Source organism: Myxine glutinosa, chromosome 2, assembly GCF_964187855.1.
Source record: "Myxine glutinosa chromosome 2, kmMyxGlut1.1, whole genome shotgun sequence".
Classification (NCBI taxonomy): domain Eukaryota; kingdom Metazoa; phylum Chordata; class Myxini; order Myxiniformes; family Myxinidae; genus Myxine; species Myxine glutinosa.
In genome coordinates this window covers 6,727,898-6,751,833 of record NC_136262.1, presented here as the reverse complement: position 1 = coordinate 6,751,833, position 23,936 = coordinate 6,727,898, and positions in this window count along the sequence as shown.

Here is a 23,936-nt window from a genome sequence, read left to right as displayed (position 1 = left end):
TGTTAATCGGAGTTGCATGACAATATGTATATGTATATTGTATATGTATGTGTATTGGCATGTGTGTCCATTAATTACGTACTATTGAAATGTACTTTTTACCCTTAAGACTGCTGAGAACCCTTCGAACTTTGAAGACCCTTTAAGACCCCTAAATACTCTTAAAACCCAAAAAATCCACAACACGCAAAAGTCCCCGAAGACCAAAAATACACAGAAGACCCAAAAGTCCCTGAGGACCTAAAATGCCCCAAGTGCGGTGGGCAGGTATGCTACAAGGTAGTAAAGACCAATGAAAATGTCATCCAATGGACCAATGTGCCCACTATTTGTTAAGAGATAACTTTCAAATCTACAAAGGAAGAGTAAAAATATTACCAAATACAGACTTGATTTTGTGAACGCCAGCTATAAAAGTCATCCACTGAATAATAGTTTGGCACCTCTTTGAACCAAAATCAGGATGATGATTAAAATGTGTGCTCATTTGATGGCACTTATTAGCATGACATGGACTTGGTCTCATGGATTATACTTATGGATTGGGTCTCGTGCGTCCCCAACCATGTGTCAGACATGCATGGACAGATTTCGTTCAAACTTCGCTCAAACAAAGACAATACATGAGTTTACATATGCAGAAGATTTTGTTTTGTAATCCGAACAAGATGGCGGACAGACAGCAAAACTGCTAAAATCATAGGAGCTGACCTTTTATATCTTTTTCTTCTTGTTAAAAATTCATCAAAAATGAAACTTTTCGAGCATGACTGCTCCTTCAGAAACGAAGTTGGAGAAATGTTTTTATACCACCAGGTAACTCGACATCATTGCTGAATATGTTATCAAGGTGTCACCCAAACAGAATATGAAGTGAAACCTTCTGTGTACTTTATTACTTTGTGTTCACAAATGCATTTCTTGTCTTGTTGTATATTCCACATTTCATGTATTCTTCAAGGTCAGCGATTGTAGAAATACCAAAATGAAACAGTTTGTGAGAAAGCTTTGGCTTGAGGCAATGGAGAAACCTTAGAGCTCGCCATAGGAGGAGTGTGAGGGTGTGTGATGTGTAGAATCGAAGGATTGAGGTTAGCTCATGATGGGAAGAGTGTGAGGGTGTGTGATGTGTGGAGCCGAGGGATTGAGGATAGCTCATTATGGGAAGAGTGTGAGGGTGTGTGATGTGTGGAGCCGAGGGATTGAGGATAGCTCATGATGGGAAGAGTGTGAGGGTGTGTGATGTGTGGAGCCGAGGGATTGAGGATAGTTAATTATGGGAAGAGTGTGAGGGTGTGTGATGTGTGGAGCCGAGGGATTGAGGATAGCTCATGATGGGAAGAGTGTGAGGGTGTGTGATGTGTGGAGCCGAGGGATTGAGGATAGTTAATTATGGGAAGAGTGTGAGGGTGTGTGATGTGTGAAGTCGAGGGATTGAGGATAGCTCGCTATAGACGGAGTGTGAGGGTGTGTGATGTGTAGAGTCGAGGGATTGAGGACAGCTCGCTATAGACGGAGTGTGAGGGTGTGTGATGTGTGAAGTCGAGGGATTGAGGACAGCTCGCTACAGACGGAGTGTGAGGGTGTGTGATGTGTAGAGTCGAGGGATTGAGGACAGCTCGCTATAGACGGAGTGTGAGGGTGTGTGATGTGTGAAGTCGAGGGATTGAGGATAGCTCGCTATAGACGGAGTGTGAGGTTGTGTGATGTGTGGAGTCGAGGGATTGAGGATAGCTCATTATGGGAAGAGTGTGAGGGTGCGTGATGTGTCGAGTCGAGGGATTGAGGATAGCTCATTATGGGAGGAATGTGAGGATGTGTGATGTGTGGAGTCGAGGGATTGAGGACAGCTCATTATGGGAGGAGTGTGAGGGTGTGTGAGGGATTGAGGCTAGCTCATTGTGGGAACAGTGTGAAGGTGTGTGATGTGTGAAGTCGAGGGATTGAGTATAGCTCATTATGGGAGGAGTGTGAGGGTGTGTGATGTGTGGAGTCGAGGGATTGAGGTTAGCTCGCTATAGACGGAGTGTGAGGGTGTGTGATGTGTATCGTCGAGGGATTGACGATAGCTCATTATGGGAAGAGTGTGAGGGTGTGTGATGTGCAGAGTCGAGGGATTGAGGATAGCTCATTATGGGAAGAGTGTGAGGGTGTGTGATGTGTCGAGTCGAGGGATTGAGGATAGCTCATTATGGGAAGAGCGTGAGGGTGTGTGATGTGTGGAGTCGAGGGATTGAGGATAGCTCACTATCGACAGAGTGTGAGGGTGTGTGATGTGCATAGTCGAGGGATTGAGGATAGCTCATTATGGGAAGTGTGAGGGTGTGTGATGTGCAGAGTCGAGGGATTGAGGATAGCTCATGATGGGAAGAGTGTCAGGGAGTGTGATTCGTAGAGTCGAGGGATTGAGGATAGCTCATTATGGGAGGAGTGTGAGGGTGTGTAATGTGTCGAGTCGAGGGATTGAGGATAGCTCATGATGGGAAGAGTGTGAGGGTGTGTGATGTGTGGAGCCGAGGGATTGAGGAAAGCTCATTATGGGAGGAGTGTGAGGGTGTTTGATGTGTGAAGTCGAGGGATTGAGGATAGCTCATGATGGGAAGAGTGTGAGGGTGTGTAATGTGTCGAGTCGAGGGATTGAGGATAGCTCATTATGGGAGGAGTGTGAGGGTGTGTAATGTGTCGAGTCGAGGGATTGAGGAAAGCTCATTATGGGAGGCGTGTGAGGGTGTTTGATGTGTGAAGTCGAGGGATTGAGGATAGCTCGCTATAGACGGAGTGTGAGGGTGTGTGATGTGTAGGGTCGAGGGATTGAGGATGGCTCGGTATAGAAGGAGTGTGAGGGTGTGTGATGTGTAGAGTCGAGGTATTGAGGATGGCTCGGTATCGAAGGAGTGTGAGGGTGTGTGATGTGTGGAGTCGAGGGATTGAGGATAGCTCATTATGGGAGGAGTGTAAGGGTGTGTGATGTTTGGAGTCGAGTGATTGAGGATAGCTCATTATGGGAAGAGTGTGAGAGTGTGAGAGTGTGTGATGTGTGGAGTCGAGGGATTGAGGATAGCTCATTATGGGAAGAGTGTGAGGGTGTGTGATGTGTAGAATCGAGGGATTGAGGGTAGCTCATTATAGGAGGAGTGTCAGGGTGTGTGATGTGTGGAGTCGAGGGATTGAGGATAGCTCGCTATAGAAGGAGTGTGAGGGTGTGTGATGTGTAGAGTCGAGGGATTGAGGATAGCTCGGTATAGGAGGAGTGTGAAGGTGTGTGATGTGTGGAGCCGAGGGATTGAGGGTAGCTCATTATAGGAGGACTGTGAGGGTGTGTGATGTGTAGAATCGAGGGATTGAGGGTAGCTCATTATAGGAGGAGTGTCAGGGTGTGTGATGTGTGGAGTCGAGGGATTGAGGATAGCTCATTATAGGAGGAGTGTGAGGGTGTGTGATGTGTAGAATCGAAGGATTGAGGATAGCTCATGATGGGAAGGGTGTGAGGGTGTGTGATGTGTGGAGCCGAGGGATTGAGGATAGCTCATTATGGGAAGAGTGTGAGGGTGTGTGATGTGTGGAGCCGAGGGATTGAGGATAGCTCATTATGGGAAGAGTGTGAGGGTGTGTGATGTGTGGAGTCGAGGGATTGAGGATAGCTCGCTATAGAAGGAGTGTGAGGGTGTGTGATGTGTGGAGTCGAGCGATTGAGGATAGTTCGCTATAGAAGGAGTGTGAAGGTGTGTGATGTGTAGAGTCGAGGGATTGAGGATAGCTCATTATAGGAGGAGTGTGAAGGTGTGTGATGTGTAGAGTCGAGGGATTGAGGATAGCTCATTATAGAAGGAGTGTGAAGGTTTGTGATGTGTAGAGTCGAGGGATTGAGGATAGCTCATTATAGGAGGAGTGTGAAGGTGTGTTTTTTTTATATTTTTTTTTGTATACTGAATCGAGGCTCGTGAAAGAGCTAACATTTACTTCACAAACAAATCAACCACACAAACAGAATATATAAAAAGAGGGAGCGGAAAACAAGATGGGGAGAGAAGGGGAAGCACACAAACACAACATTTGAGAGCAGGGAGATGTGTGGAAGGGAGAGGGCTTGGGGGGAGGAGGCGTGGGAAGGGGAGGGGGGAGGGGGTGGAGGGAGAAGTATAAAACACAAGGACACCAAGGACTTCCAGGACAGAAGTTGGTATTTCAAAAAAGTGGAATTGGGGTGAAATTAGCGGGGGTAGAAAAGGTCATGGTTTTGGATGGTGTGATGTGTAGAGTCGAGGGATTGAGGATAGCTCACACTCTTACTGTGTCTCTCCGAAAAGACCGATTGGAAAACCCTCCCATTTACTTTCTCAACATTCCTCTCCAAGAAGTTCTGTCGCTCAAGCTTTTGGGTCTCTCTGTCTGCCATGATCTTTCTTGGGAAAACCAAATTTCAAATCTGGCCTCCAAAGTCCGTCGCCGACTGGGCATCCTTTGTCGTGTGAAGTCCATCCTTGGCACACCTGAGCTCCTCACCACATACAAGGCTTTCATCCGCAGCTCAATGGAATACTGTTCTCCCCTATGGGCCGGTGCTCCTGCCTCACACCTAGCTCGGCTTCACGCTGTTGAAACCAAAGCTTTCAGAATCATTGGAATCTCCCGCGATGAAGCTATCTCTGAGGGCCTTTCACTCACTCACCGCAGGCAGGTAGGTGGTCTTTCTGTCTTCTGCCGACTCCTCTCCGGCCTTGCTCCCCCAGCTCTCTCTGTGCTCTGTCCCCCAAATATTCCTACAGGTCGCACAAGATCTGCCAGCCACCCTCTGATGGTTAAACTGCCGAAATCTCGGCTCTCTGCTCACCTTCACTCTTTCATTCCCCTTTTCTCCCGCCTCTGGAACAAACTCCCACACTCCCTTCAATCCCACTCCTCCCTCCAGGTCTTTAAAACAGCTGTTCACCACCATCTCTTATCTTCCCCCATCGAAAACCTTGATCTTTTCTACCCCCGCTAATTCACCCCAGATACACTTTTTCGAAGTTCCAACTTCTTTCCTGGAAGTCCTTGCAGTGTCCATATGTTTTATACTTCTCCCCCCCCCCCCCCCCCAAGCCCTCTCCCTCCCACAGTTCTCCCGATGTCCCTGCTCTCAAATGTTGTGTTTGTGTCCTTCCCCCTCTCTCCCCATCTTGTCTTCCGCTCCCCTTATTTTGTGTTTTATGTGTCGGTTTGTCTTTCTATGTGAGGAATGTTAGCTCTTTCACGAGCCTCGATCTTGTATAGAAAAAAGAAAATAAAAAAAGGCATTTTCAAGATTATCTCCACAGTCAATGCTTTACCATATTGTAAAATCAATTATTTCACAAAATCTCCCCTTTGTTTTCCCATTTCTCCACCATATTGTTCCCTCGCCAGAGGAGAGGATATTGCATTTGAGTCCGTTTGTCTGTCTGTTCGTCTGCACAGAATAAATATGATTTTCTCTGCAACCGTTGGTCCGATTGACAGCAAATTTTCACCATCGGTGCAACTCCACCTGTAGAATTTTTTAAATGAAAATTATGACGTCATAGGACACGTGGTTCGGCCGCCATCTTGGAAAAACCAAAAAAAATTGCATCTCCATATCTCCGAAAGTACTGAATAGGAAAAATTGAGACGTGGCTCATTGTAAAGAACTCTCCATGGGGAATAAAATATGTTAATGATGATGTCATAGGTGCCTCCATTATGACGTCATAATTCGACAAGTACAAAACTTCATCCAATCAAGATGAAATTTCTTGAGCATAATCTAGGAATAAATTCGTTTAGAAAAAAAATAACGATGACGTCATCGGTCACGTGGTTCGGCCGCCATATTTGTTTTAACACAAAAGCCTTAAAAACCACTGAAAATACATCCTGGCGAGGGTTTGCAATCTGATTGCTCTTTTTCTTGTTTCGTATTTGCTTTTCAGTGTTTGTATTCTTGGTGTTTATCTTACATGAAGAAGTGGATGTTATCTCTGCAATGTGCATCAACATAGATTAACATTGTTGTGCAATGACACAACTGCCTCAAAGATAAGGAGGAAACCTCGCAACTACAACAGATTATTTTACAATATGGTGTACCCAACACATCAGTTTGTGCACCAATGTCTAAGTGCAAGAACTTACAGAAGCAATATTGCATCATGTGTCTGACAGGTACACCTGGATCATGTGCTTCACTTGTCTTACACACCATCCTTTCTATTTCTGTTGTGTGCACAAGTTCCATTAAAGCTATGCTTTATTTCATTGGGAACATTCACTTGGCTCTGGGGAGGCTTCATGTAACATATTTTAAAAATTGGATTCTTGCAATCTTTTTACTCTTAAACAGTGGGCAGGTGAGTTTTGGTGTTCATTGGAATTGAGAATATTCCATTTGATAGTGAATGTAAAAAAAAATATGCACAAACATTACAAAAAAACAAAACATCATTTTGGCTTAATTTAATTTCTGTAAATATATACAGTGTGCATATATATATATATATGTATAGTGTAGGACTTTGGTCTAGGACTAGGCTTTGGTCTAGGACTTCGGTCCACAGGAGATCGGGACAGTGCTCGTCATGCTGTTATGTCGTTGATTATTATCTCCGCCGATCGCACCGCACCCCCTGGTTTTGGTTTGCACTGGCGGGAACGATGGTCTGTGTGGCAGACAGGCTGTTGGTTCCTTGTGGGTAATGCGGTTTTTACCGTGTGAGACATAATCCGTGGCTGGTGCTCACCATTAAAGCTAGGAGGTGCCTTGATCAACTTAACAGACGAGTTTTGTCCTTATTGGTTAGATTTTTCGCAGTGTGCCACCCTGTGGCGAAGCATAAAACTGCATGCAAATCTGACCTGGCAGGAGTAATTCCCTGCCGGTGGATTAAGGGGTCTCACTCCTATTAAGAGGAGTGGTCCCACCTGTATGACCATGCATTGTGGCCCTTTGGGGGGCATGATGCATGCGTTTGAATGACCATGCGCTTCCCCCTCGGGGTTGAGGCGCATGTGTATTGTTATGGGGACAGCCTTGTTGACGTTGTGCCTTGACCATGGGGTCAAGGTGCACGTCCAAGGCTGTTCAAATGTTTGACTTTTTACCTTTTTTCAGTGTAAAAAAGGCTGGCCTTTTTCGTGCGGGCCCTAAACGCCGAAGCAAAGAACTGCATGCAAATCGGACCTGGCAGGAGTAATTCCCTGCCGGTGGATTAAGGGGTCTCACTCCTATTAAGAGGAGTGGTCCCAACTGTATGACCATGCATTGTGGCCCTTCGGGGGGCATGATGCATGCGTTTGAATGACCATGCGCTTCCCCCTCGGGGTTGAGGCGCAAGTGTATTGTTATGGGGACAGCCTTGTTGACGTTGTGCCTTGACCATGGGGTCAAGGTGCACGTCCAAGGCTGTTCAAATGTTTGACTTTTTACCTTTTTTCATAGTAAAAAAGGCAGGGCTTCCCTGTGGCCCCCAAAACAGGTATAAAGAACTGCATGCAAATCGGACCTGGCAGGAGTAATTCCCTGCCGGTGGATTAAGGGGTCTCACTCCTATTAAGAGGAGTGGTCCCAACTGTATGACCATGCATTGTGGCCCTTCGGGGGGCATGATGCATGCGTTTGAATGACCATGCGCTTCCCCCTCGGGGTTGAGGCGCATGTGTATTGTTATGGGGACAGCCTTGTTGACGATGTGCCTTGACCATGGGGTCAAGGTGCACGTCCAAGGCTGTTCAAATGTTTGACTTTTTACCTTTTTTCTTGTAAAAAAGGCAGGGCTTCCCTGTGGCCCCCAATACAAGCATAAAACTGCATGCAAATCTGACCTGGCAGGAGTAATTCCCTGCCGGTGGATTAAGGGGTCTCACTCCTATTAAGAGGAGTGGTCCCACCTGTATGACCATGCATTGTGGCCCTTTGGGGGGCATGATGCATGCGTTTGAATGACCATGCGCTTCCCCCTCGGGGTTGAGGCGCATGTGTATTGTTATGGGGACAGCCTTGTTGACGTTGTGCCTTGACCATGGGGTCAAGGTGCACGTCCAAGGCTGTTCAAATGTTTGACTTTTTACCTTTTTTCAGTGTAAAAAAGGCTGGCCTTTTTCGTGCGGGCCCTAAACGCCGAAGCAAAGAACTGCATGCAAATCGGACCTGGCAGGAGTAATTCCCTGCCGGTGGATTAAGGGGTCTCACTCCTATTAAGAGGAGTGGTCCCAACTGTATGACCATGCATTGTGGCCCTTCGGGGGGCATGATGCATGCGTTTGAATGACCATGCGCTTCCCCCTCGGGGTTGAGGCGCAAGTGTATTGTTATGGGGACAGCCTTGTTGACGTTGTGCCTTGACCATGGGGTCAAGGTGCACGTCCAAGGCTGTTCAAATGTTTGACTTTTTACCTTTTTTCATAGTAAAAAAGGCAGGGCTTCCCTGTGGCCCCCAAAACAGGTATAAAGAACTGCATGCAAATCGGACCTGGCAGGAGTAATTCCCTGCCGGTGGATTAAGGGGTCTCACTCCTATTAAGAGGAGTGGTCCCAACTGTATGACCATGCATTGTGGCCCTTCGGGGGGCATGATGCATGCGTTTGAATGACCATGCGCTTCCCCCTCGGGGTTGAGGCGCATGTGTATTGTTATGGGGACAGCCTTGTTGACGATGTGCCTTGACCATGGGGTCAAGGTGCACGTCCAAGGCTGTTCAAATGTTTGACTTTTTACCTTTTTTCTTGTAAAAAAGGCAGGGCTTCCCTGTGGCCCCAAAACAGGTATAAAGAACTGCATGCAAATCGGACCTGGCAGGAGTAATGCCCTGCCGGTGGATTAAGGGGTCTCACTCCTATTAAGAGGAGTGGTCCCAACTGTATGACCATGCATTGTGGCCCTTCGGGGGGCATGATGCATGCGTTTGAATGACCATGCGCTTCCCCCTCGGGGTAGAGGCGCATGTGTATTGTTATGGGGACAGCCTTGTTGACGTTGTGCCTTGACCATGGGGTCAAGGTGCACGTCCAAGGCTGTTCAAATGTTTGACTTTTTACCTTTTTTTCATAGTAAAAAAGGCAGGGCTTCCCTGTGGCCCCAAAACAGGTATAAAGAACTGCATGCAAATCGGACCTGGCAGGAGTAATGCCCTGCCGGTGGATTAAGGGGTCTCACTCCTATTAAGAGGAGTGGTCCCAACTGTATGACCATGCATTGTGGCCCTTCGGGGGGCATGATGCATGCGTTTGAATGACCATGCGCTTCCCCCTCGGGGTAGAGGCGCATGTGTATTGTTATGGGGACAGCCTTGTTGACGTTGTGCCTTGACCATGGGGTCAAGGTGCACGTCCAAGGCTGTTCAAATGTTTGACTTTTTACCTTTTTTCATAGTAAAAAAGGCAGGGCTTCCCTGTGGCCCCAAAACAGGTATAAAGAACTGCATGCAAATCGGACCTGGCAGGAGTAATGCCCTGCCGGTGGATTAAGGGGTCTCACTCCTATTAAGAGGAGTGGTCCCAATTGTATGACCATGCATTGTGGCCCTTCGGGGGGCATGATGCATGCGTTTGAATGACCATGCGCTTCCCCCTCGGGGTTGAGGCGCATGTGTATTGTTATGGGGACAGCCTTGTTGACGATGTGCCTTGACCATGGGGTCAAGGTGCACGTCCAAGGCTGTTCAAATGTTTGACTTTTTACCTTTTTTTCGTGTAAAAAAGGCAGGCCCTGCCCGGGGCCCTAAAACGGGTGCGTAGAACTGCATGCAAATCGGACCTGGCAGGAGTAATGCCCTGCCGGTGGATTAAGGGGTCTCACTCCTATTAAGAGGAGTGGTCCCAATTGTATGACCATGCATTGTGGCCCTTCGGGGGGCATGATGCATGCGTTTGAATGACCATGCGCTTCCCCCTCGGGGCTGAGGCGCATGTGTATTGTTATGGGGACAGCCTTGTTGACGATGTGCCTTGACCATGGGGTCAAGGTGCACGTCCAAGGCTGTTCAAATGTTTGACTTTTTACCTTTTTTCGTGTAAAAAAGGCAGGCCCTGCCCGGGGCCCTAAAACGGGCTCGCAGGCTTGTATGCAAATCGGACCTGGCAGGAGTTATGCCCTGCTGGTGGATTAAGGGGTCTTACTCCTATTAAGAGGAGTGGTCCCAATTGTATGACCATGCATTGTGGCCCCTCGGGGGCATGATGCATGTGTTTGAATGACCATGTGCTTCCCCCTCGGGGTTGAGGCGCATGTGTATTGTTATTGGGACAGCCTTGTTGACGTTGTGCCTTGGCCATGGGGTCAAGGTGCACGTCCGAGGCTGTTCACATGTTTGACTTTTTACCTTTTTTCATAGTAAAAAAGGCAGGCCCTAGCTGTGGCCCAAAACAGTGAAGAAGCCTGCAAAATTGTACCCGGCAGGAGTCATGCCCTGCTGGTGGATTAAGGGGTCTCACTCCTATTAAGAGGAGTGGTCCCAATTGTATGACCATGCATTGTGGCCCTTTGGGGGCATGATGCATGCGTTTGAATGACCATGTGCTTCCCCCTTGGGGTTGAGGCACATGTGTATTGTGATTGGGACAGCCTTGTTGATGTTGTGCCTTGGCCATGGGGTCAAGGTGCACATCCGAGGCTGTTCAAATGTTTGACTTTTTACCTTTTTTCACAGCAAAAAAGGCAGGCCTTAGCTGTGGCCCAAAACAGGGCTCGCAGGCTTGCATGCAAATCGGACCTGGCAGGAGTAATGCCCTGCCGGTGGATCAAGGGGTCTTACTCCTATAAAGAGGAGTGGTCCCAATTGTATGACCATGCATTGTGGCCCATTCGGGGGCATGATGCATGAGTCTGAATGACCATGTGCTTCCCCCTTGGGGTTGAGGCGCATGTGTATTGTTATGGGGACAGCCTTGTTGACGTTGTGCCTTGGCCATGGGGTCAAGGTGCACGTCCGAGGCTGTTCAAATGTTTGACCTTTTACCTTTTTTCACAAGCAAAAAAGGCAGGCCTTGTGCAGGCCCTAAAAGCGCTGGTAGACCTGCATGCAAATCGGACCTGGCAGGAGTAATGCCCTGTCGGTGGATCAAGGGGTCTTACTCCTATTAAGAGGAGTGGTCCCAATTGTATGACCATGCATTGTGGCCCTTCGGGGGCATGATGCATGTGTTTGAATGACCACGTGCTTCCCCCTTGGGGTTGAGGCGCATGTGTATTGTTATGGGGACAGCCTTGTTGACGTTGTGCCTTGGCCATGGGGTCAAGGTGCACGTCCAAGGCTGTTCAAATGTTTGACTTTTTACCTTTTTTCACAGCAAAAAAGGCAGGCCTTCCCTGTGGCCCCAAAACAGGTAAATAAGCCCTCGTCGGGACGGCATGGTGTTGAAGTCATGGGGACCCACTCCTATTGAGGAGTGGTCCAATTGTATGACCATGCATTGTGGCCCTTCGGGGTCAGGGTGCATGTGTTTGAATGACCATGTGCTTCAGCCTTGGGGTTGAGGTGCATATGTAACGTTATTGGGACAGCCTTGATAGACGTTGCGCCTTGGCCATGGGGTCAAGGTGCACGTCCAAGGCTGTTCAAATGTTTGATTTTTTTAAAAACCTTTTTTCATCGTAAAAAAGGCCAATTCATAAGTGATAAATAAGCCCTCGTCGGGACGGCATGGTGTTGAAGTCATGGGGACTCACTCCGATGGAGGAGGGGTCCAATTGTATGACCATGCATTCTGGCCCTTCAGGGTCAGGATGCATGTGTTTTGATTGACCATGTGCTTCAGCCTTTGGGTTGAGGTGCATGTGCAATTGCAGTGGGTAGTGTGAGATTACAGGTTTTTTTGGGGTTTTTTTTGTATACAGAGTCGAGGCTCGTGAAAGAGCTAACATTTATCAAACAAACAAATCAAACAAACAAGCAAACAAAGTATATAAAACGGGGAGCGGTCGACAAGATGGGGAGAGAAGGGGAGGAAGCATACAAACACAACATTTGAGGGCAGGGACATCGGGAGATGTGTGGGAGGCAGAGGGCCTGGGGGGAGGCAGGATAGGTATAAAACGCAAGGACACCAAGGACTTCCAGGAAAGAAGACAAAAGTCACCTCAAAAAAGTGGATTTGGGGTGAAATTAGCAGGGGTAGAAAAGATCAAGGTTTTGGATTGGGGAAGATAAGAGATGGTGGTGAACAGCCGTTTTAAAGACCTGGAGTGAGGAGTGGGATTGAAGAGAGTGAGGGAGTTTGTTCCCGAGGCGGGAGAAAAGAGGAATGAAGGAGTGAAGGTGAGCAGAGAGTTTTGATTTTGGCAGTTTAACCATAAGAGGGTTGCAGGCAGATCTTGAACGACCTGCAGGAATATTTGGGGGACAGAGCCCGGAGAGAGCTGGGGGAGCAAGGCCGGAGAGGAGTCGGTAGAAGACGGAAAGACCACCAACCTGCTTGCGGTGAGTAAGTGAAAGGCCCTCGGAGATAGCGTCATCGCGGGAGATTCCAATGATTCTGAACGCTTTGGTTTCAACAGCGTGAAGACGAGCTAGGTTGGAGTCTGCATCGAAATCTCAATGGATTTGAATCAAATTCCTGGATTGTAAATGGTAGATGTCCATGGAGTGGGTAGTGTGAGATTGCAGGTTGGAGTCTGTATCAAAATCCCAATGGCTTTGAATCAGATTCCTGGATTTTAAATGGTATATGTCCATGGAGTGGGTAGTGTGAGATTGCAGGTTGGAGTCTGTATCGAAATCCCAATGGATTTGAATCAGATTCCTGGATTGTAAATGGTAGATGTCCATGGAGTGGGTAGTGTGAGATTGCAGGTTGGAGTCTGTATCGAAATCCCAATGGATTTGAATCAAATTCCTGGATTTTAAATGGTAGATGTCCATGGAGTCGGTCATGTGAGATTGCAGGTTGGAGTCTGTATCGAAATCCCAATGGATTTGAATCAGATTCCTGGATTTAAAATGGTAGGAATTTTTTAAATGTAATTCTTCAACATTGAATGAAAGGGCCAAAATCTATCCATAGCATGATCTCAAAAAGAGAGCTGGGGGAGCAAGGCCGGAGAGGAGTCGGTAGAAGACGGAAAGACCACCAACCTGCTTGCGGTGAGTAAGTGAAAGGCCCTCGGAGACCCATTCTGCCACTGCTACTTTCGAGAGAGCAGAACTGAAGTTTTCCTCCTGGAATCACGTACCAGTGAGGTGTACACCCAACAGCATGCTTCAGGTAAGGAATGACGGTGATGGACCTCCACCGATGCACTTTGTAGATGTTTGCCAAATAATTTTGTCGAATTTTCATTGAATTGGCTTTGGTTTGTTGCGTTATATTCTACAGTATGCTCCATACAATGATATAGATCACTTCCTAGAAAATTTTACTCACATTAACTACTTAGATACCAAGACATTGATTAGAAAATAGGCGAATGTTTCAAATTGAATAAAATGAACCCTATTTCAATCATCCACAATTCCATCACCAACTACGAACACGCACCTATTCTTCAAATAATCAGAAAATCAAATAAACATTTTCATTAATTAGTTAAAAATAGTTCATAACCCTTTAGTATCATTCGTAGAACAAGGAGGCAACATAAGCCATCAGTTGCACCACGTCCCCTGAAATGACTAATATCTTTTACTAAAGGTCAATGCTATTCCAAGCACAGAGACATTCCAGGTTTACTCCCAATTTACTTGTAAAAGGCTTCCCATAATTACTTCAAGTGTGATCCGTATTCTCATCTCTCCTGGCATTTTGCAAAAGCACCCGGCACTTCAATTATGAACCAAAACGGTCCTTTAATATGGTGTGGGAATAGCATTAAATTAGATTTTTACGTCATTTGCTACACACGCTATTACAACACAGAAAAAGAAAACAGTGACCATAATACTATAATAGACAAAGGATAAGGGTCAAGGATTTGTAGTAACTTGGTATAACAACACAGAAATAGAAAACAGTGACCATAATACCATAAAGACAAAGGATAAGGGTCAAGGATTTGTAGTAACTTGGTATAACAACACAGAAATAGAAAACAGTGACCATAATACTATAAAGACAAAGGATAAGGGTCGAGGACTTGTAGTAACTTGGTATAATAACACAGAAATAGAAACCAGTGACCATAATACTATAAAGACAAAGGATAAGGGTCGAGGACTTGTAGTAACTTGGTATAATAACACAGAAATAGAAACCAGTGACCATAATACTATAAAGACAAAGGATAAGGGTCGAGGACTTGTAGTAACTTGGTATAATAACACAGAAATAGAAAACAGTGACCATAATACTATAAAGACAAAGGATAAGGGTCGAGGATTTGTAGAAACTTGGTATAATAACACAGAAATAGAAACCAGTGACCATAATACTATAAAGACAAAGGATAAGGGTCGAGGATGTGTAGTAACTTGGTATAATAACACAGAAATAGAAAACAGTGACCCTAATGCGATAAAGCCAAAGGATGAGGGTCGAGGATTCACAGTAACTTGGTATAATAACACAGAAATAGAAAATTAATCTCACAGGTCGGTGGTCTGTTTTCCATCACCTCCTTTTTCGTCTTGCACCTTCTGCTCTTTCCGTGCTATATCCATCCCTCTACCCCATCCTGCCCCCCTCCGCCGTTTCTGCAGGTCACACAGTCTACCAGCAACCCCCTTCTGGTGAAACTCCCAAAATCCAGGATCACTACACACCTCCCCCAATTTGTTCCTCTTTTCCCACCTGCGGAACCAACTTCCACGTTCTCTTCAATCTCAAGATAGCTGTTCACCACCATCTCAGATCGCCCCAATCCAAAATCTCCTTCCAACTCTCCAGTTCTCCCTCCTGAGTTTCCTTGTGTATCCATCTTGTCCACCCCATGAATCCTCTCCTATCCCCATTGTTTGTCCCTCACCCCTCTTTCTACTGTTCCTTTTGTCCTGATGCATCCTGATCGGTTCAATGTTCGAGTACTCGCGCTTCCACAAGTCTCGACTATGTATTGTTACGGGGTCCTCTGCAATCTCCTGGTCTTGGTAACCTCCGAACCCCGAGAAGAACCCCGGCAGAAAGATATAGATGTTATTCCGTGTCAAAATCAATCACTAATGAAACCATCCATGAAACCCTCAAAGGAAACAATCCAAATCAATAAGGAAACCACACCCTTGGTTGTCAATGCACAAATATTATATTAAAAGCACACAAAAAGAACCATACAACAATGGTGGCAATCAACCCTACAATCAATATCTTAAGATGGTAACCCCAAACTCACGGCACTCCCAGGAAATGGAACCGAGCCCTCCTCAATGTCTCTATAACCCTCCAAGGCGAAGTTGATGCGCTCCGGCGATCGTTGGAACAATGTCCGATCAAGAGCAACCAGGTTGTAGACGGTCGAAGCGACACAGAAGTCACGTGGTCCAACACCCAGCAAACTTGCGGTAGAAAGGGAACTCCCAAAGACGCGATCCAGACGTGCACCTGCACCGTTCAATCAGCGAACCGCAGTGCAATCTTCAGACGCCGCTTTATTGCAGAGCTGTCCCCGGCAAACCACCGGAGGATGAGCCCAACCGACGCGACAAAAACCTTTTCCGATGAAGGTAGCGCGCGGGGCGAAATGGCGGACGGCCCTCACTCGAGCCAGAGCTTCTAGGCAATGATTCTCCGGTTCTCAATGCCGATACCCGTCTATGCAGGCTCCACAATACTCCGGCGATATCACCTATCGCTCGAACTTCCTTTCAAGGACTCAACGTCCACTCGCGACATTCGCTCAACCACGCTCCGTACAGAGCTTCAAGGCACGTCTTTTACTGTCCTCACGTCTTCTTCTTCCTCACTCTTTTCTCTTCCGGGTCACGATCCGATTTCCTGTCTCATTTCTACCCTGAGCGCTTTTAACCTTTTAACCACAATAACCATTTCCCTTAAACAACAATACCCATAATACTTAGAACACTGTGGAAAAGTGGAACAAAAACAATGTGGAAAAGTTTCTGTCAACCCTCGACTGATTCTGCAACTGGTCCTGACGGCATCAACCCACGGGTCCTAAAATCATGTTCTTCCGCTCTTTCACTCCCTCTTTCTGTTCTCTTCACCCTCTCTTTTGCTCAAGGTCATCTGCCATCTGCTTGGAAATCAGCCAACATCACCGCTTTGCACAAAAAATGTGCAAAAACAGATCCCAGCAACTACAGACCAATCAGCCTTCTCCCAATTATCAGCAAAGTCATGGAATCCATCATTGCTTCAGATATGAAATTTTTTTTTTTTTTTTTTTTTTGTATACAAGATCGAGGCTCGTGAAAGAGCTAACATCAATCACACAAAAAGACAAACCGACACACAAAACACAAAAAACAAGGGGAGCGGCAGACAAGATGGGGAGAGAGGGGGAAGGACACAAAAGAGAGGGGGAAGAGGGGGAAGGACACAAACACAACATTTGAGAGCAGGGACATCGGGAGGACTTGGGGGGAGGTGGGAGAGGAATAAAACATATGAACACTGCAAGGACTCTGGGGTGAATTACCGGGGGTAGAAAAGATCAAGGTTTTCGATGGGGGAAGATAAGAGATGGTGGTGAACAGCTGTTTTAAAGACCTGGAGGGAGGAGTGGGATTGAAGGGAGTGGGGGAGTTTGTTCCAGAGGCGGGAGAAAAGGGGAATGAAAGAGTGAAGGTGAGCAGAGAGCCTAGACTTTGGCAGTTTAACCATAATAGGGTTGCAGGCAGATCTTGTGCGACCTGAAGGAATATTGGGGGGACAGAGCACAGAGAGAGCTGGGGGAGCAAGGCCGGAGAGGAGTCGGTAGAAGACTGAAAGACCACCAACCTGCCTGCGGTGAGTGAGTGAAAGGCCCTCGGTGTTGACTACATCGCAGGAGATTCCAATGATTCTGAAAGCTTTGGCCTCAACAGCGTGAAGCCGAGCAAGGTGTGAGGCAGGAGCACCAGCCCAGAGGGGGGAACAGTATTCCATTGAGCTGCGGATGAAAGCCTTGTATGTGGTGAGGAGCTTAGGTGTGCCAAGGAAGGACTTCGCACGACGGAGGATGCCCAGTCGGCGACTGGCTTTGGAGGCCAGCTTGGAAATGTGGTTTTCCCCAGAAAGATCATGGCAGATAGTGAGACCCAAAAGCTTGAGCGACAGAACTTCTTGGAGAGGATTGTTGAGAAAGTAGATGGGAGGGTTGTCCAGTCGGTCCTTTCGGAGAGACATTGTAAGAGTGTGAGATTTGTCAGGATTGAAAGACATGTTCCACTTGTTTGACCAGTCTGTGATTTTGTCCAGGTCTGCAGAGAGTGAGGAGGCTGCAGACTGCCGATCTGAGGGATGAGGAATGGAGCGACAGAGAGTCGAGTCGTCAGCAAAGAGATAGAGAGGATTTTCAAGAGAGTCAGAGAGATCATTGATGAAGACCAGAAAAAGCACAGGGCCCAGAACACTACCTTGGGGAACTCCAGCCTGAACAGGAAGAGGAGATGAGAGAAACCCATTCAGGGCCACACGTTGACTACGACCAGAGAGGAAGTCCGCCAGCCATGCATGGAGATTTCCATGGATACCAAAGGAGGAGAGTTTGGTGAGCAGAGCAGGGTGCCAGACCGTATCGAAGGCATGTGAAATGTCAAGGGAGACAGCTCTAATTTCCTGTTTGGCGTTGAGGACCTCCATCCATTATTGAGAAAGCAGAAGCAGCATGTCCAGAGTAGAGTGACCAGGTCTGAAACCAAATTGATGATCAGAGATCAAGCCATTGGAGAAGAGGAAAGATTTAATATCTGAAGCAATGATGGATTCCATGACTTTGCTGATAATTGGGAGAAGGCTGATTGGTCTGTAGTTGCTGGGATCTGTTTTTGCACCTTTTTTGTGCAAAGCGGTGATGTTGGCTGATTTCCAAGCAGATGGCAGATGACCTTGAGCAAAAGAGAGGGTGAAGAGAAGAGAAAGAGGGAGTGAAAGAGCAGAAGAACATGATTTTAGGACCCGTGGGCTGATGCCGTCAGGACCAGTTGCAGAATCAGAGTCGAGGGTTGACAAACTTTTCCACCTTGTCAGGAGGAAAGGACACAGAGTCCAGGAGCAGCTGGGTACGACTGGGTACGGTGGGTACAGAGAGGGATGGGTTTGGGACACAAGATTTAGAGGCAAACACAGAGTTGAGGCATTCAGCTTTTTCACGTGCGGAGTCAGCCGTTAAGCCATTTGAGGTGAGGGAGGGGATGGAGGGGGAACAAACACCAGAAACAGATTTGACCAGACGCCACCAGGATTTGGAAGAGGGAGACAGATAAGAGAGTTCGGTCTTGAGAATGGTGAGATATTGTTTCCTGGCTCTCCTGAGGGTGGACACACACTTGTTTCGGGCTTTGTGAAAGGAAATGAGATTTCCTTCCGTTGGATTTGCTTTCCAGGAGACGAAAGCAAGTTGTTTCAGGGCAACAGCCTCACCACAAGATTCCGTGTACCATGGACGGGAGGAAGGGTATGACAACTGAAGACGAGATGGGATAAATCTGTGCATGAGAGAGAGCAATTTACTTTGAAAGAATTCCCAGGATGAGTTGATGTCAGAGGCGGTAGAGATGGGAGACCAGTCCAGATGATTGATGGCTGCTTGAAGACCGTGCCAGTTGGCCTGAGTGAAATGCCAGACTCGTCGACGCTGAGGAGGCTCTCTGAGAATGGTCAGAGAGATGTCCACTTTGACAAGCACATGATCAGATGAGCCGATTGGAGCAGAAGAAGAGCAGCAGACATTTTCAGGGAAGTTTGTCATAACCAAATCCAGAAGAGAAGATGCTCCGTTGACTGAGATCCGGGTCGGGAAATTGACAGATTGTGTCAGTCCCAGTGAGTCGCAGAAGTCCTTTGCTGAAGAGCCATGGCTGGTGAGAGAGGTACCCACACCCAGCCAACTGGCATGGTGACAATTGAAATCACCACATATGAGGAAGAGAGAGTTGGGATGGGTAGATAGAAGTTGGTCCATATTATCAGACAGTGAGATGTAGATGGAGTCATCGCTGTTTGGTGGACGGTACAACACACATATGAACAAAAGGTGGGAGCGAAGGGGAAGCCGTAGCCAAAGGTATTCCTGGGGGTGAGGTGGAGAGAGGGCAGTGGAGGGCGAGTGAGGAAGAGTTTTTTATAAAGATAGCAACCCCACCTCCAGGACGAGGCTCAGGTCTATCATACCGGAGGAGGGAGTAACCTGGGAGAGATACCAAGGCATCAGAGACATCATGAAGGAGGAAAGTTTCTGTTCAGCAGATCACATCTGGTTTGTCAGAAGCAACCTGTATGGAGAGGTCAGTCAAGTTTGAGCGAAGGCCCCGGATGTTTGAGGTCCATACCGTTAATGAAGAGGAAGGGGGAGCATCGGGTCCAGAACAGGGGGGGGGGGAGGGGTAGGGTAAGATGTGGAAGAGGAGGAAGAGGTAGGGAGAGCTGTTGAAGGTGTGTCAGAGATTTCAGAATAGCTTGGAGAAAGGGAAGAATGGGGCGGACAAAAGGTTTGATGGAGATTGGGTGAGGCACAGTGAGGTGTTATTTGAGGAGGGGGAAGAGCGAGGCAGAAGGTTTGGGGAGATGAAGGTGAAAGTTGGAAGGGGGAAGAAGCAGGGAGGATGCTTTGAGGAGGAGGGGTGAGAGGGGAGTCTAGGAGGGGAGGAGCGAGGGAGAGTCTCGGAGGGGAGGGGTGTGGGGGGAGTTTAGGAGGGAGGGGAGGGAAGGGGCAAGGGGGGAGATTTGAAAGGGATGGGTGATGGGGAGGATTTGGAGGGGAGGGGTGAGATTGGATTTTGAAAAGTGTACGATTCATGGGAAACGAACATTTTTTGCGAAATGAGTTTGAGACCTTCGAGTCAAAAATACGTTTGAGGACATTGGAGGAGGGGTGGAGTTCTGGATAGTTTAGGGAATGTAGAAAGGAGGAACTGTAATAGATGGTATTATATATATTTTTTGGAATGAATCGATTTGGTGAGCAAGACGAAAGCATCCTTTTGTAGGAAAAGAAGAAAAGGGTGTTATAATATATGAGAGAAAATAGTTGTTCAGGGGAGAGATTATACATTTCTAACCGCGTGATCGCGAAGGAAGAACGAACGAACAAAAAGAACAACAAATAAACGAATAAGACCTGGGAAGGGGAAAAAAAATTTGGGTTTTTTTTTTTTTTTTTGTGAGTACAGATATTAAAGAAGGAGGTACGGGGTGTGAACGACTGGGACGAAACAGAGAACGCAAATAATTTCAGCGCATTCGACGAATCGCTGAGAGAAAAACAAAACCACAAGGTCGGAGACGGTACGGTAGTCTAAGCCTACGTGTACTAGGCCGCAGAATACTCGATACCATTAACCGACGATTGTGTATACATGTACGAAAAATTATCAAATCTTTCCTCTTCTCCAATGGCTTGATCTCTGATCATCAATTTGGTTTCAGACCTGCTCACTCTACTCTGGACATGCTGCTTCTGCTTTCTCAACAATGGATGGAGGTCCTCAACGCCAAACAGGAAATTAGAGCTGTCTCCCTTGACATTTCACGTGCCTTCGATACGGTCTGGCACCCTGCTCTGCTCACCAAACTCTCCTCCTTTGGTATCCATGGAAATCTCCACGCATGGCTGGCAGACTTCCTCTCTGGTCGTAGTCAACGTGTGGCCCTGAATGGGTTTCTCTCATCTCCTCTTCCTGTTCAGGCTGGAGTTCCCCAAGGTAGTGTTCTGGGCCCTGTGCTTTTTCTGGTCTTCATCAATGATCTCTCTGACTCTCTTGAAAATCCTCTCTATCTCTTTGCTGACGACTCTACTCTCTGTCGCTCCATTCCTCATCCCTCAGATCGGCAGTCTGCAGCCTCCTCACTCTCTGCAGACCTGGACAAAATCACAGACTGGGCAAACAAATGGAACATGTCTTTCAATCCTGATAAATCTCACACTCTTACGATGTCTCTCCGAAAAGACCGACTGGAAAACCCTCCCATCCACTTTCTGAATAATCCTCTCCAAGAAGCTCTGTCACTCAAGCTTTTGGGTCTCACTATTTGCCATGATCTTTCCTGGGAAAACCACATTTCAAATCTGGCCTCCAAAGCCAGTCGCCGACTGGGCATCCTCCGTCGTGCGAAGTCCTTCCTTAGCACACCTGAGCTCCTCACCACATACAAGGCTTTCATCCGCAGCTCTATGGAATACTGCTCTCCCCTCTGGTCTGGTGCTCCTGCCTCAAACCTAGCCCGTCTTCACGCTGTTGAAACCAAAGTGTTCAGAATCATTGGAATCTCCCGCGATGAAGCTAACTCCAAGGGCCTTTCACTCACTCACCGCAGGCAGGTTGGTGGTCTTTCCGTCTTCTACCGACTCCTCTCTGGCCTTGCTCCCCCAGCCCTCTCTGGGCTCTGTCCCCCAAATATTCCTACAGGTCGCACAAGATCTGCCTGCAACCCTCTTATGGTTAAACTGCCAAAATCAAGACTTTCTGCTCACCTTCACTCCTTCATTCCTCTTTTCTCCCACCTCTGGAACAAACTCCCTCACTCTCTTCAATCCCACTCCACCCTCCAGGTCTTTAAAACAGCTGTTCACCACCATCTCTTATCCTCCCCCATCCAAAACCTTGATCTTTTCTACCCCCGCTAATTTCGGGCCCCTTGTGTTTTATACCTCTCCCCCCCCCCCCCTCCCCTTCCCACGCCTCCTGCCCCCAAGCCCTCTCCCTCCCACACTTCTCCCTGCTCTCAAATGTTGTGGTTGTGTGCTTCCCCTTCTCTCCCCATCTTGTCTTCCGCTCCCTCTTTTTGTATATTTTGTTTGTCTGGTTGATTTGTTTGTGAAATAAAATTTAGCTCTTTCACGAGCCTCGATTCAGTATACCAAAAAAAACAAACAAAAAAAAAAACAATAATAATAATAACAGCAATAATAATAATAAGTGCCGAATCCGTAAAACTTCCCCCCCTCAAGAAATAAAGTTTGAAAACACAGCGAAAACTTTCTTTCTTTCTTTGCCGGCAAACTCTTTAAACAAACAAAAATAAACTCACAACCCCAAATCACCAATTCCCGTGAGCAACAATTATCAACATCTCAAAAATAAAGCAACAAAATTTTACAACCCACTGAGATTTCCAAGGTTAATTGACTCTGGGCAAAGCGTCAGCCACGACATTGTCCCTGCCCTTTACATGTTCAATTTCCCTGTTGGACTCCTGCAAAGCCAAACTCCATCTCATCACCTTCTGATTTTACTTTTCGTTTCTTTTGAATGAAGGTTAAGGGGTAGTGTTACGTGGTCCCCTCGGTGACTACCTGGTCTCGGTGACCCCCGGACCGTGAGAGGACCTTCGCCAGAAAGTAGTATTATCTATGCGCTTTCGCAACGCAATCCCTATGAATTCCACCCAAGAGAAACTGATGTTCAATGATATATTTCCAGGGTAAGGATATCATACAATTTCAAGGATACAATCACGGATATATTCCCCGAGCAATCAACCACAAACAACCATCAACAATTCCCAATCCACAATCAATTCCCTATATGATTAAGATGGCCATCTTATATATGTGTGTCCACTTCTGTACTCACGACCCCCTTTTGGTCTCTGCCCCTCACAATGTCTCTGGGCCCCTCCTGACCAAGATGCTGGTCGACGTCGCCGCACTCGGGCGGTTGAACGAACCCCGGGTGGACGTGTTTCCACCGGGCAGGTATCGTACCAGGCACCGCGGCTGCAGCCCCTCGTGGCCACGCGAAGCGGGGACGGTAAAGCAAGCCAAAAGCCCCACGCCGCTTGCAAGGCGTGTTAGGCCCCAACGGGAGACCCGTACGCGTCTGTTTAGACGGTGCCGCGAACGGTGCCAGACGCGGGGTCGATGCACGGCCCCACGTCAACTTGACGTCTCCACCGGGTAGGTACACGTCCCGGAAACTCCTCTCGCCAGACGGGCTTCGGAACGCCGCTTTTCCACGCGGCGCAAGGTCGATCCCACCTTTCGTCGGAGCGGGCGAGGGAGAAGAATACTCGTCACTTTTCTTCCTCGTGTCTTTTTCTCTTCCGTTTCCGGTCACTTCCGTTTCCGGACACTTTTTCAGAAGGGCTCCTGACCCTCCAACCACAACAACCCTTAATCTATTACACGCAAAGACCTGAATGGTAATTCACATACATTCACATAAATATGTAACACTCCCCCCCTTCAAGAAAGAAAGTTTGAACCCAGCGAAAACTTTCTTTGCCGGCCAATTTGGATAAACAAACCAGATAACTCAACCCCCCCCCCCACATTATCAGTTCCCCCCGGGCACAGTTATCACTCAAAAATAAAGCAACCAAAATTTCACCACAACCCCTCCAGATTACTAACTCTGGACTAAGCACCAGCAACGACATTGTCCCTGCCAAATCAAACTCCATCTCATGACCCTCTGACTTTGACCGTCAGTTTCTTGTGAATGAAGGTTAAGGGGTTGATCAAAGATCCAAAGTTAAGCAACTCGATAGCACTTTTTCCGGGCGGCCAAGCCGAGTATTCACTACATGGATGCCTTTAGGAACGTGGAGTTCACGGTTAGTCCGTGCAGGAAAGTTCTCTACATGGGCGCCTTGAGGAACGTGGAGTTCACGGTTAGTCCGTGCATGAAAGTTCACTACATGGACGCCTTTAGGAACGGCGTTCACGGTTAATCCGTGTAGGAATCTTGGCTCGGCGGCTCCGCCGCATTCAGTGCTTCAACTTCTCAGAACTTCCCTAATAATTATGGTGGGACCACTTGTCCCTGTAGTCCCATGAATAGCGGTCTCCTTCTCGGCCACTACTTTGCCAATCCTTCCTTCGGGAGCTGCCGTAACTCAGGGAGCCTCCATAATAATATTGATTGCGGCCACCACCAAAACTACCGCCCAGTTGTCCTCTCCTGTAGACCTC